This window comes from Arachis hypogaea, chromosome 15, assembly GCF_003086295.3.
Source record: "Arachis hypogaea cultivar Tifrunner chromosome 15, arahy.Tifrunner.gnm2.J5K5, whole genome shotgun sequence".
NCBI classification, from domain to species: domain Eukaryota; kingdom Viridiplantae; phylum Streptophyta; class Magnoliopsida; order Fabales; family Fabaceae; genus Arachis; species Arachis hypogaea.
The window spans coordinates 15,753,595-15,767,590 of NC_092050.1; positions in this window are offsets into that span (position 1 = coordinate 15,753,595).

The following is a 13,996-nucleotide window of genomic DNA, read 5'->3' on the forward strand; positions in this document are numbered from 1 at the left end:
TATAGAAAAAATGAGAAAAATCTGGTGAAATGACTAGTTTGGTGCACGACATTCAATTTTAGGGACTAAAATGAGTCACTTAATGCAAAGTGAGGGACTAATTCGATGCATATACAACGATGACATAATGGATGACACGTGGACGAATACTGTTGCGACACGTGGCACAAACGGACACGTGGCCAAATAATATTGTGACACGTGGCACAACCATCCACGTCAGCATGCCACGTGTCACTGGTCACCACATCATCATACCATTACACGTGGCCAAATCATGAAGTGATATGTGTCACTTACAGTCCACGTCATCATGCCATGTCATCACGTCGTTAATGGAAAATAGGTCAGGGACTAATATGGTGCACTTTTTTCAATCTCAGAGATGTAATTGGTACAATTAGAATCTCAGGGACGATTTTAGTGCACGACGCCAATCTCAGGGACTAATTTGGAGTTTAACTCAATTTTTATAAGTTCACACATGACATAGGCAAACTAATGGAAATATGCTGAAGTTCACCCACACATCGGCAAATTTTTTAAAATTTACAGAAGTTTGTCTAGGTTAGCGGCAAACTCGTTGCAATGCCTAAGATTTGCCTATCTTTTAGGCGAACTTGTCCTCCTCCCTTAACACAAAATACATTCTATAAATGATAGTCAACGAGTGTTCTTCATTTATCTTTGTATTTATCTCTCATTCTACTTCTTTTTATTTTGATTCTTATCATTTAAAATATTTGAAATACCATTCAAAGGCGAAACTAGGTAATATTTAACAAGGGGCCAAGATTTTTTTTTTTTGAATTTTTATTTTAATAAAAAATAATTAAAAATATATAAAAAATTAATTTAAAATAATAATTAAGACTTAAACTTATTTCTTAGAAGATATTTTTCTTGACGTATATCAAAATAATTAAACACAAATATCTTAAAATTAACCTTAAAATATTGTAAAGATAGGTTGTTTCATTTAAAATATACAAATATTATTCAATTTCTTTTTAGATGTTTCATGCAAAATTATAAAAAAAAAATATTAACAACATATATCTATGCTTTATTTAAATAATTTAAATCACAACTATAATTTATGCAATGAAAAAATCAATAACAATATTACTAGAGTTGAAATGAATTAAAATTTATAACTTACATAAATCTGCAATTTCTTTCTCAATGTAAATGACTAAATTATTTGCAAAAAATTCATCTGTCATTTTACTTCTAAGTCTTGATTTTTCTGTTTCTTTCAATCTTTGACATAACTCAAAGTGTCCAGACATCTTTTAAATGATTTGGTATATCAAATACATAATATTGCAATTGAGCATTTAAAAGAATTCTCTCATGATTAGAAAAATATTAAGGATAGAACTTTTCAGTTAACTTACATATATTCTGAATATTAAACAACTTAAAATTGTCTTTAGGATCTAAAGCAGTACTTAAAGTCAAAAGCTCCATGGTTTTCTCATTGAATCTACTATTTAACTCTTGTATTTGAGAGTGAGTAAAAAACACATCTGCTTAATAATGATGCTCAACTGTTATCTTTGGTTGACGAGATCGACCTCTTTCAACCGTGTACTATGTACTCATTTCAGGGATGTCAATTTCATGCTTCTTACAAAACTTCTTAACAGTCTCAAGTAAATTGCACCAACCTTTATCTTTCAATGTTAAAGAAGTAGTTTTGATGTGGAAACAACGTACATTGCATTCAAAATATCTTGGAATTTTGTTGTAATACTTAGCACAAAATATTAGTAATTCCCATAATTTTCTTTATCAAATATAATGCAAAAACAAATTCAAACGAAGATAGCACTTTGTTGACACCATAAGCCTCACCTCTTTGAGCATAAGTTATACCATCTTCAATAATTCATCCATCCATTCTTATTATATAAAAGTTGATACGAACTCTTTGTACATTGGATCTAAGCCATGTTTCTTCTTGTAATGATGTCACATCATCTATTTTGATTACTTAACAAAATCTTAGAAATTAACCAATTAATTTTTAGTAAAATATTAAAAAAAATTAAAACTATAACTCCCATGTATAATTAATTAATTTATTACATATTATTATTCAATAAAAATATGAAACATTAATTAAATATAATAAATATTTATATTAAAAGTATCGTAATAATAATATGATCATAATAAATTTTAAATTACAGAATATTCAAATTCTATCATATTTGACCTACTTATATATCTATCATACATAAGACTTTTATCACTATTACCTCATTTCATAATTCGTAATTCGTCTATAAAAAATATTTACACTAACAAATGAAGAAGAGTTTGTCTACTTATAAATGATTCTATTAGATAATTAGATACAAAATAAAAATATTTATTATATTTTTAAAATAAATTTACGAAAAAATACTCTTATACCTTTTACTATTTATAATTTTTTAAGTTTTTGTAATAATTTACATATAATTATATTTTAAGATTCTTATAATTATACTTATTTCAATATGCTATTTAAATCAAAGAATTAATTTTGATCATTTTTCAATACTATTTTGAGTTTGTATCACTTGAAACATTGTTTGATAGAGTGTGTTAAAAAAATATTAACAAATATTTTTACTTTATACTATTTAAATTATTCTTATTAAAAATAACGTATTCAATATATATACAGAAGATAATAAATATTCTAAAAAATTTTATTCTTACTATTATAAACGTCATTAAAAACCTGTATGTACTAAGAGAAGAAAAATAAATAGATGTCAAAGAAAAATCTACAAAAATACAAAAAAAAAAAAAGTTTTCGTGCAATAACATAAAAATTATTACAAATTCAAATTATATTTATCATAACAATTTTCATAAAATTATAAATTACTAACTCAATCGTTACTGCATATTCAAAATTATATTAAAGGTTGCAAATCAAAGTACTACAATAATTTTTGTGCTATTTGATAAAAAAAAAATATTAGACATAACTATTTTAAATCTAATTACACTCCAAGTCTCCAATGGCATTAAAGCACTATCTCAATTAAAGAATTTATACAACATCACACTTATATTAGAAGTCAAAGTAAATGATTTTAACTTTTAAAAAGACTCTCAAATGTTATCAAGATATTTGTCCCAACAAAAAAATACTGAAACTCGATCCCTATTACAACAAATCTAATAGGTAATACTACAAAAAAATTATTTATTAAAAATATCATTTATATTCTTCATTGATTATAGGAACTTACTTCACCAACACTAATATCGTCAGATATAGATGACATACCAATCAAGAGATTAAAGAGAAGAAAAAGTAAACGAATCTAAGACACATCTTCACATGAAGAACAGTTTAGATAATAGAAAATGTATACAAGTTAACAGTTTAGAAAGAATATGTTTTCATAAGAATATACGAAAAAAGAGACAAGTCTAACAACAACCGAAAATTAAAAAAGGAGGACAAACACCACATAAAAAGACTAAGTCTGTCAATTAAAACAAATGCGAAAATAAAAACAACAATAAAGATATAGCTTTGTATAACTTCAATATAAAAATTTTTTGTATTATAAAATATTTTAAATAAAAAACATATCAAATTTAATATTAATTTGTATATTTTAATTAATTTTTAAATAATATAATACTTATTAAAACATATTTCATACTATAATTAATTTATCATTCTGTGCATCGCGTGAATATGAATCTAGCGTTATTAAAAACGGTATGAATAGTTGTAAACATTTTGATCAAGCTACAAATAGAATAAAGGTGAGAACTGCATCTTGTATCTCCAACTCTTTGCAAAGTACCTACTTAATTTGCACATTGGCCTATTTCTAGATCATTATTGGCAATCAATTTTGCATTTTCAATTTCTTGAGCTTTTTGTAGTTGATCATGTCGTTTAAAAGATGCACCAACAATATTGACAATAGCAGTTAATTGTGTGAAAAATTCATGAATTTGAAGTACTTTTCTTTAAGCAGCCGACGGTGCTAACTGCAATTTATGAGCAAAACAATGGACATAATATGCTTGTTGGCAATCAATAAAAAATAAAGCTTATAAACCATTCCATTTCCCTCACATATTGCTAGCACCATCATACCCCTGACCTCGAATGTTTTCAATTTGGAGATTATAAATAGAAAGTATAGACACTAATTCTTTTTTCAAAGTCAAGGCACTAGTATCACTAACATGTACAAGATCAAAGAAGCGTTCATGAACAAAACCATCCATATCAACAAATCTCAAAACTATAGCCATTTGTTCTTTTTTAGATTCATCACGAGTTTCATCAATAATAATACAAAACTTGGCATCTCCAATATCTTTTTTAATTAAATTTCTCACCATTGTAGCAAGAACATGTAGAATTTCCTTCTGAAAATCACTTGAAGTATATTTAGCAAATTTAGGAACATTTTCCAAAACAAGCTTTTGAACACTATTATTGTTAGATCCCAAAAATTTTTAACAATTCAATAAAATTACCTCGATTATATGAACTCAAACTTTCATCATGCCCCTATAAGCACAACCTTGAAAAGGTAACCATCTAATACAATCAATAGATGCTCCAAGTCTACGTCGATTATTCTCAATTTTTTTTTTATGTTGTCGCTTCATAAGTGTATCAACATGTTGTGATTGCTTCATCAAATCATCACATGATTTTGTTACCTTGTGATGGAACGAACGAGGACATTTGTCAATATGATTTAAAAGAGGACAATCCTTTCCACTATTTACCTTCTTCCAATTCTTGAAGTCGTTTTTAAAGAAGGCATTTGAACCTGTATTGATTGAAGATTCCTTAGCAAATAGGTAGCATGGTAAATAATATACAACATCATCTTCAATAAAATACTCTAACCATGAAGGGTATAATTCAAACCAAGAAGCTTGAAAACGACGACATGACTTGTATCGCTCGAGAATGGATAATTGTCAAGTATTTGTTGATTCGTTCCAGCTTTAAGATAAGCTCGATGAATTTCATCTCTTTTACTTAGATGAAACTTTCAAATTATTGGTCGAATTCTCGTATCTCTTACCAAATGACATACTTCCATTTGTTCAAGATTAAGTCGTGGGCACTTTGACTTTGAACTATCTTGTTGAGGATCTAAAGTATTGACGTTTGATACCTCAAGTGTTAAAGAAGTTGGTTATTGATGTAACAATATTAGAAACATCTTCACTCTTTTGGCTAGTCTTTTTAAAAAAGAGTCTATTATTTTCATCTTACCCATAATTCAACTAAAATCCTACAATTGAGAATATACATAAATAAATATTATACAACTTAACAAAATTTAATTAATTTTATTTTTTACAAATTAATAATATCAATGTCACAAACAATTAATAATGAAAGAAAAAATTTAGAAAAGATATGCTAAGTTAATATTATAATTGTATAATTATCATCTTCAAATTTTTTTAAAAACTTAAATTATTATTATAAAATTATAGGCTAAACAAATACTTAAACTTAAGATCGAAGGCTAAAGTTATCAATTAAACTTTTTAAAAAATAACAAACTTTGAATTTTAATATATATTGATATTCATTAATATATTTTGATAAAAATTTATGATAATAGTATAACCTTTAAAACTCTCATTGCTCGTTATTTTTCAATGATAAAGACTATATATCTTTTTACAGTATGAACATTGTTGTATCTCCAGTGTCGGCAAAAAAATTAGAACTTGAAAAATTAATAAATAATAATTACAATTTACAAGCCAAATAAAAAAAAGAGGGACATATTAATACGGAAGGAATTAAAGTAAGATTTATAAAAAAATAATTTACAAAGACAAAAGAAAAGAGAAGAATAAGTGAGTGACTTTTTTTTTTTGTTAAAGACTCAAAGAGTGACATTAAGAAAGAGAAAAAAAAGAACATATTTTTTATTTTTGATTCAATTTAAAAATACATCATATAATAAATGATTTATTACGTTTTTTTTTTTAATTTAAAACTACAATTAGTTCATGGCTCAAATTAAGTCCATGGTCCAAACTAAATCCATAAAGTCTGATTAAGTGGAGGAGGTCATACATTTTTAACTTGGAGGACCACTCTTCTTTTTTGTTTTTTTATAAAGAAAATATTTTTTTAGGGCCATTGCCTCTCCTCCCTAGTATATAACTTCGTCCTTGATACCATTGTAATCAATTTATTATGATAAAAAATTTGTGTTTGATCAAAATGGATCTGCTGTATTTGGTTATGTTCAATCAATTTTTGTATACTTGTCAATTGAAGTGAGGGATCTAATAACGATAAAAAATTTTGTAGTACATGTCATTGGTCAATACCACGCAAAGAAAGTGAGAAAATTTATTATATATATTCGATAGAGGTAGACAACACTTTTATTTAAAAAAATGTATTATGTTGTTCACATCGTGTATTTAATTACTTTATTATTATCTTATTTTTCATAGATGATACTTTTTATTATTTTAATATGTCATTAACTCATTATCACTTCTAATATATTTTTTTTATCTAGGTATCAAATATGTTGAATTTGAGAAAATAAAAAACAATAATTTGATGATGATTAACATTATAGTTTTGGGTTAAAAGTCCAAAAGTATGGTTGATGTATGTATTCAGTGTGCAGAAAATTAAAATATGTTAAATAGGTCCAAAATTCCCAAGAGCCAGCACTTATTCTCTTCTCTGTCCCATATCTAATGTACCCAACACTCTAATCAAACACTCTTCTCTCTTCGGATTGTAACCTACGTGACTAACTGTAAATCAAGGATGAAAAGTTTCACAAGCAAAAAGGTATGTTCAGATTAGGGTTTTATCAAAATAAAAAAGGTGATCACCAAGTCTCAACATTAAAAAGAAAAAAAAAAGAAGAAAAAGTCAAATGCCGGTGCCAAAAGCAAAAATCAAATCAAAGGTTGAAAAAGAAGAAAAATCAACATAGCAATTCTATGTTTGTGCAACCACTGTAGCTTGTTGAAAGGAACTTGTTTGCTTTGTTATTGATCATTTGTCAAGAGACAAAATCAAATTGTCTCCTGCATAATCAACATTATAGACTCAATAACAACACTGATTTAAATCCAGTTTGAAGTTAAAGTGTACAAAAATTAAAAAAGGCCATAGATTCAACCCTCTTTTTCTAGGACATTCAGAACCTTCAGAATACATGATGACAAAGAGATATGTCTAATCACGGGTTGGCACAATCATTTTTCAAATGACCATCTGTTGGTCGACCTGTGTGGGAGGACTTCTTTAGAAGTTGATGATGAGAACCCCGCAAATGGGGCACCTAGAACAATCTGAACATGCCACCTAAGGGGAGTCAAGGAGAGTCAAATCCTGAAGGTTACAATGATGGGATGTTGGCAGATTTTAAAATCCATAATAGTTCTGCGATCAGAGATCTAATGATGGATTCTTCTAAAATTAACCATGTGTTCGATGGTGAAGTAGTAGAGAATGAACTTGTGGATATACCAAATGAGGAGGATGAAGAGATAAATAACTTCACAGTCTCATAAGTCACGCTGACATAGTCTGCTATTTTCAAACTGTACAATCATCCCATTCACTTTTTCATGTTGAACCTCGAGTCAATGAATCGAGATTGGTCTTTTGGTCAGGGAGGCCTCAAAGATGATCTAACGAATGAGTTTGAGATTGGGTAACAATTTGAAAACAAAAAAGAAGTCATTATGGCAATTAAAATGTATAACATCAGGAGGGCTATAGAATATAAGATATTAGAGAGTGACAAGTTGAAGTATAGTGTACAATGTACTAAGTTTGGGTCGGTTTATCAATAGAGCATATGCCTTTTCTATTGCCAAAGTAGAAAAAATAGGAGGTAAGGAGATACAACGACCCTCATTCTTGCATGCAAACATCATTAGGCTAGACCATGGAAGGCTGAACTCGAAGGTGGTAGCTTAACACATATTCAAAATGGTCAAAATAGATCAAACGATTAGTATAAGAGTTCTTCAAGGATCTTTGAGAATCACCTTTGATTACAAAACGTCTTATAAAAAAGTTTGGCTTGCAAAGTAGAAAATTATTACCAGGATATATGGAGATTGGAAGGAAGTGTACAACGAACCTCCTAGGTGGTTATTCGCAATACAAATGTACTTATCCGGTAAGATTTATTGTATTGCATTCAGTTACATATGGTTTCTTGTATTTTAATATGTTCCAACAACTATGGTGATTTAGGTACTTGATGCAACTTGTAACACAAGGTGATAATAACAGTGCTATGTTTCGTCAGACATTTTTTACGTTTCCTCCTTGTGTAGAGGCTTTCAAGCATTGCAAACCATTTATCTCCTTGATAGCACTCACTTGGATGAATCATTAATGTGTCGTGGGACATAGGCTGAAGGTGGTGGAGAGGCATGCATCTATGCAAAACAGCTCTATATAGTGTGGTTAGCTATCCCTAGACGTAGCTCCCTGACAACCCATGACATCGGTGGATGGGTCGAGAAAAATCTTAATCCAATCTAGTATAAACCCAGTCTGAGTGTCGAGATCTTGTGTTTGGAGCTCGGGATGATAAGATTGTGAAGTAGACAAATCCTTCTGGCTAAATATAGGATCAAAACGAATCTTCCATTGATGATTGAGGTCTACCTCTAATGCCTGCCCCTGATGACTAAGCTCGAAATTTGATGACTGTGTCAGATGTGGTGGTCTGAGTGTCAAATAATCCACAGGGATGGTTCCTCTACTATCTGTCACATCTTGCAACTTCCTTTACTATCTGCAACTCAACAACTGTATACTCCTTTACTCTTTGTAGGCCAATGAGAGAATGACTGGTGAGCCGCACTAGCCTCGCGCCTAAGATGCGCTCTGTCCCGTCTCCCTCTTCATGGTCACACTTGTGGGAGTTTGCCATTTTCCGGCTTATGCAACTATGGAGCAAGTGGGTCGTCAACTGGTAGATTCCCAGGAATGTCTCCAACCACAACATCCAGCCGATCACCTAATCCTACCAAGACTAGATGTGCCTATCAAAAGTACCATCATAGATATTCCTATGATGGGCACAGATCAAATGCGTGATGTATAAAGATGCAATTGTTCAACTGAGCCTCCCACATCTCGTACCAGTTTCTTAAATAATCAGGGTACCACTCGACTCTACCAAGTCTACTATCATGTCTATGTAGCTCCTCAATGTTAAGTGGCATCATAGGAATGTGCTGCAAACCACCGAATTGCCTGACAACAGGATCCATCTGATGCCACCCCACAATCGCAAAGCACAATAGTGGACACATGAAAACATATGAGGGTTCAGCCTGTACTACCCTTGATGGAACCATGTTCTGGATATGTGAGTCAATATATGGAGTCCAGTCGACTTGTACACATTGCTAAGACAATACACTCAATATTAAGATAAGAGTAAAATAAAATCGAAGCACAACACAAAGATATTTAACTAAAAATGCAACTAATTAGATATATTATAAATCCCAATGTTGTTCAGAATCTGTCTCCAAGACCGAAGCCTGGTTTGCACAGTGTCATTTCACGACTTGTGACACACATACACCTATAATATAATGATATATTAAAATTTATACAACCATAAACATTAACTTACATGAGAATGAAACATAATTTTTTAAATGCATATAATACCTCTATAAAAAAAAGCCACTGCTCAAATTTGTTAGGTCGACAACTACAAATGTTATGATATGCCCAAGACAAAAGCAACTCCCACGTCTACCTAAGTTTTGTTGACTATAATCGGTGGTATGGCACACGTGACGGTACAACCATCCAAGCACAACTGAACCCCAAGATAGCTAGTCACAGCAGTCCAGATCCTATAAAAGAGGTAGCCATCTGAATGCGGGAGTCGGACACATATGGAAACAAGATGTCCCCTAAGATCTACACTATGTACCCTCGGGTGTACTGCAGTAATCGCTTCTCCGTTGCATCTTCTTCCAAATCCCAACATCCAGTATCTCTGAACCACGATAAGTTGAAAGTTCATTTATTTTGCGCCTGTCTGTGGTAGGACATGGTATACATGTCCTAGTAGCTGCTGACACAGATCCTCCATGAAACATCTATCGTAGAAATGCTCTCATCCACCAATACAGTCATTAATAGGATCTCCATCAATATTAAGATCTAATTGATATGCCATATCATGTAGGGTGATGGTTATTTTTCAATAGGGTAGGTAAAAAGTGTGAAACCCAAACTAAAGCCCAACCATGGTCCTACTGAATCATGTAGGCTACATGCTCAAAATCAGCACGTCTGAGATATATCCTAGTACGCTCGTTAGGTCTTGCCAGTAAATTTCGTTGCGTCCATAACACCCTATTAGGCTAAATTTTTTTTTTTATGTCAAATTCATGTTTAAAATAATATAAATTTTATATTCATTAAAGACATAACTTAGATGTTATACCAATTGTCTAAGTCTGCTAGCAATATGCTTTACCTGATCTAAGCTATAAAAATTGTTCTCATAGTCTAACAAGTTTTACTCTATCAAAGTAGCTAAAATAAAACATTTAAAAATTAATATCAATAACTTCAACTATTTTACAACTAACAATGATTCTAAATACTTAAATAATTAATATCAATAACTCTAAATAATTAAAACTAAAAAAATAAAAATTAAAACATATTAAATTTACATAACAAATTTAAATAATTAATAAAATATGTCTAGTACTTAACACTAATTTTTAAATAATTAACTCTAAATAATTATCTCTACATTTTTAAATAATTAACCCTAAATAATTATTTCTATATTAATACTTAACATTAGTTTCTACAAAATATCTACTCTGAATTTAAATAAATAACATTAAATAAATTATATATGAAAAAAATAACTTGTAAAAATAGTTTATAAAACTTATTTAAAAGTTGATGTGAGATGAGAGAAAAGGAGAATAAATATTAAAAGTTATTTCTAATTGTGAGAAAAAAGAAGAAGGATTATGTCTTTATGTAATTGGGTAAATTTTTTAGTGTGTGTTTGGATTACAGTTTACAAACGGGAGTTTGAATAAAATTGATTTTGCAAACTTGATTTTGATGAAAAATAGGTTTGTGTTAAAGTGATTTATGTTTGGTAATCTTTGCATCAAAATGAATTATAGTAAAATAAATGTTGTTTGGATTATACTATTCAAAATCACTTGTAGATAAAAAAATTACTAAAATAGACACCAACTTAAATAACTTTTGTATATTATCTTATCATTTTAATTTAGATATTTGAATAGATCTTATTAATTAATTCTATAATAAAATTAATATTTATACACTAAAATAAAAATAATATATAAAAATTGGCAAAATATATTTTTAATTAAAACTAACAAAATATAAATTTTAGAGAGTACTAAGAATAATAAAAAAAATTAAATATTTATCTTGGTAGTAATTGAAATAAATAAAAAAAATTTTATGATATTTTTTATATAGTATATTTTTAGTACTCTTAATACTCTTTTTTAATATGCTATAATTTATTATTATTATTATTATTATTATTATTATTATTATTATTATTATTATTATTATTATTTATTATTAATTTTTTGTTTAATTTACTTTACCTAATAGAATCAATAAATCATATTATAAAAAGATAATAAAAATAATATAAAAAATTGCAATTATAAAAGTGTATAATATCAAATAAATAATTAATAAAAAATAAAAATAATAAATAATAGAAAAAAAGTTCATGTAAACAAAAATAATACGAATTCCAGAAATAATATAATAACATGCATAAAGGATAAAGTTAGTAAAAGATAAATAAACATGGAGTATTGATGGCTAAAAGTCTGTTGGTGAAACGCAAAAACTCAAAATTATAGCTTCTTGTAAACGTGATTTTGAAAGTAAAATTACTTCTGCGTTTATGGATCAAAAGTTTGTCAAACCAAAAATTGATTACTTCTTCTCTTGTAATACTTTTGCTAAACATACCCTTAAAATTTGTCGAATTTATGGACGAACTTCAATGACTTTATAGGAGTAAATCTCCAAAATAGTCCTCCAGATTGGGCCCGTGCACCAATGTTGTCCCTCAGTTTCTAAATGCTCTAAATGTACCCTCCAATTTGAGCTCCGTGCGAAATCCTGGTCCTTCCACCCAATTCCGGCATGACTCAGCAGTCGAAGCGCTGAGCTGGCAGTTCCACCACCTCCACGTGGGCTTCATCACCCTCCACCATCACCATTGTTCCTCCAATTGGAGCCATTACCCTTCTCTCTTCTTCCAATCTTCCTTTCCCTTTCTCCCTTCCTCAAGCATTGTAGCTCTTTCCATTGGCCTAAGGCTGAACCACCACCGCGAGCCACCATAGCCTCCACCATCTGCGACTACCGCGTCCAACCTCCTCCCTCTATCCTCTCCTTCCCCATCAGGTCCAGAGTTGTCGAGCTTTTTTCCTGGCGAACCACTTCTGCCGGGCCCGAGCTTACTGTCGCCGCCAATCTGCCATCTTCATCACCCTCTTCCACGCACCGAACCCTAGTCCTATCGCAGCTTCCAGCATCTCCATCGCCACCACCATCACCTCCAGTCTTTACCCAGTGCCGCCACATCTTCCTCCCCCATTTCCTCTTCTCAGCTAAAGAGCCGGGTACCTTCATCTTTGTTCCTCATCACCGAACTACTGCTACCGCAATAGCCGCTGCAACCACTACTCTGCCGGTGTCCTCCCCTCGTCTGCTTCTCCTTGTCATTTCCATCACCCATGATGACTAACCCTCCTCTCCTTCCTCATGTTTCGGTTTGTCTTCTTTCTCTGTCTGACCACCTCCAACTTCCCCTATTAGTTTAGGTTTATTTAGAATTTAGTTTTAATTTTCACCAGTTTTAGGCTTAGTTTAGTTTAATTATCTGTTTTAATTGATTTTAGGTGGTTATGATAGGTTAATTTAGTTTGTTGGATTCTGATTGTTGCTGAAAGTGTATGGAAATATTCTCCAAGCTTGAGGAAGAAGAGAAAAGAAGAGAGGAAGAAGAAAAGAGAAAGGGTTGCGGCAGTGGTTCTGAGGTAGTGATCTGAAGGCTGGTGAACTGAGAGAAGGAAAGGGTTGCAATGCTTGAGGAAGGGAGAAAGGAAAGGAGGATTGGAAGAAGAGAGAAGGGTAGTGGCTCCGTTGGGAGGAGAGGAGGAACGATGGTGATGGTGGAGGGTGATGAAGCCCACGTAGAGGTGGTGGAACTGCCAGCTCAGCGCTCCGGCTGCTGAGTCATGCCGAAATTGGGTGGAAGGACCAGGATTTCGCACGGAGCTCAAATTGGAGGGTGCATTTAGAGCATTTAGAAACTGAGGGACAACATTGGTGCATGGGCCAATCTGAAGGACCATTTTGGGGATTTACTCGACTTTATAGAGTTCGAACTTTAATGACTTTATAGAGTTTGTCGCTGATGTGGCTGAATTTGTTCCAATATCTACAAATTTGCCGATCGTAGGGCAAACTTGTTATAACCTCTACAAAAAATAGATTTCAATATATAATGGGAGAATAATTTGTTATGAGAATTAATCATTTTTTTTTATTTTACAACAGAAAAAAAAATCTAATTTGGTCCCCTCGTATAAAATTTTTTTATTCCGCCAATATATATATTATGATTGAACTAAATAATATAATGAATTAACTAATAATCTATGTAATGCTTATTTTGTAAATCTACCCGTAAAATTTCTAGATTTCCAATTCCAATTATTGATGTACAATTTTCTTCAGAGGAACTCATCCATAATAAGTTTAATAATTCCTCCTACTCGCCTACTGTATGCAAGTGCTCAACTGAGTTGTCGTAATGATCTACAAAGTACAAACATTGCACTTTGAATTGACTTGTGTGATTTTAAAGATTTCGTCGCCATTCATTAAATTCTCTATTAAATGTTACTAATAAAT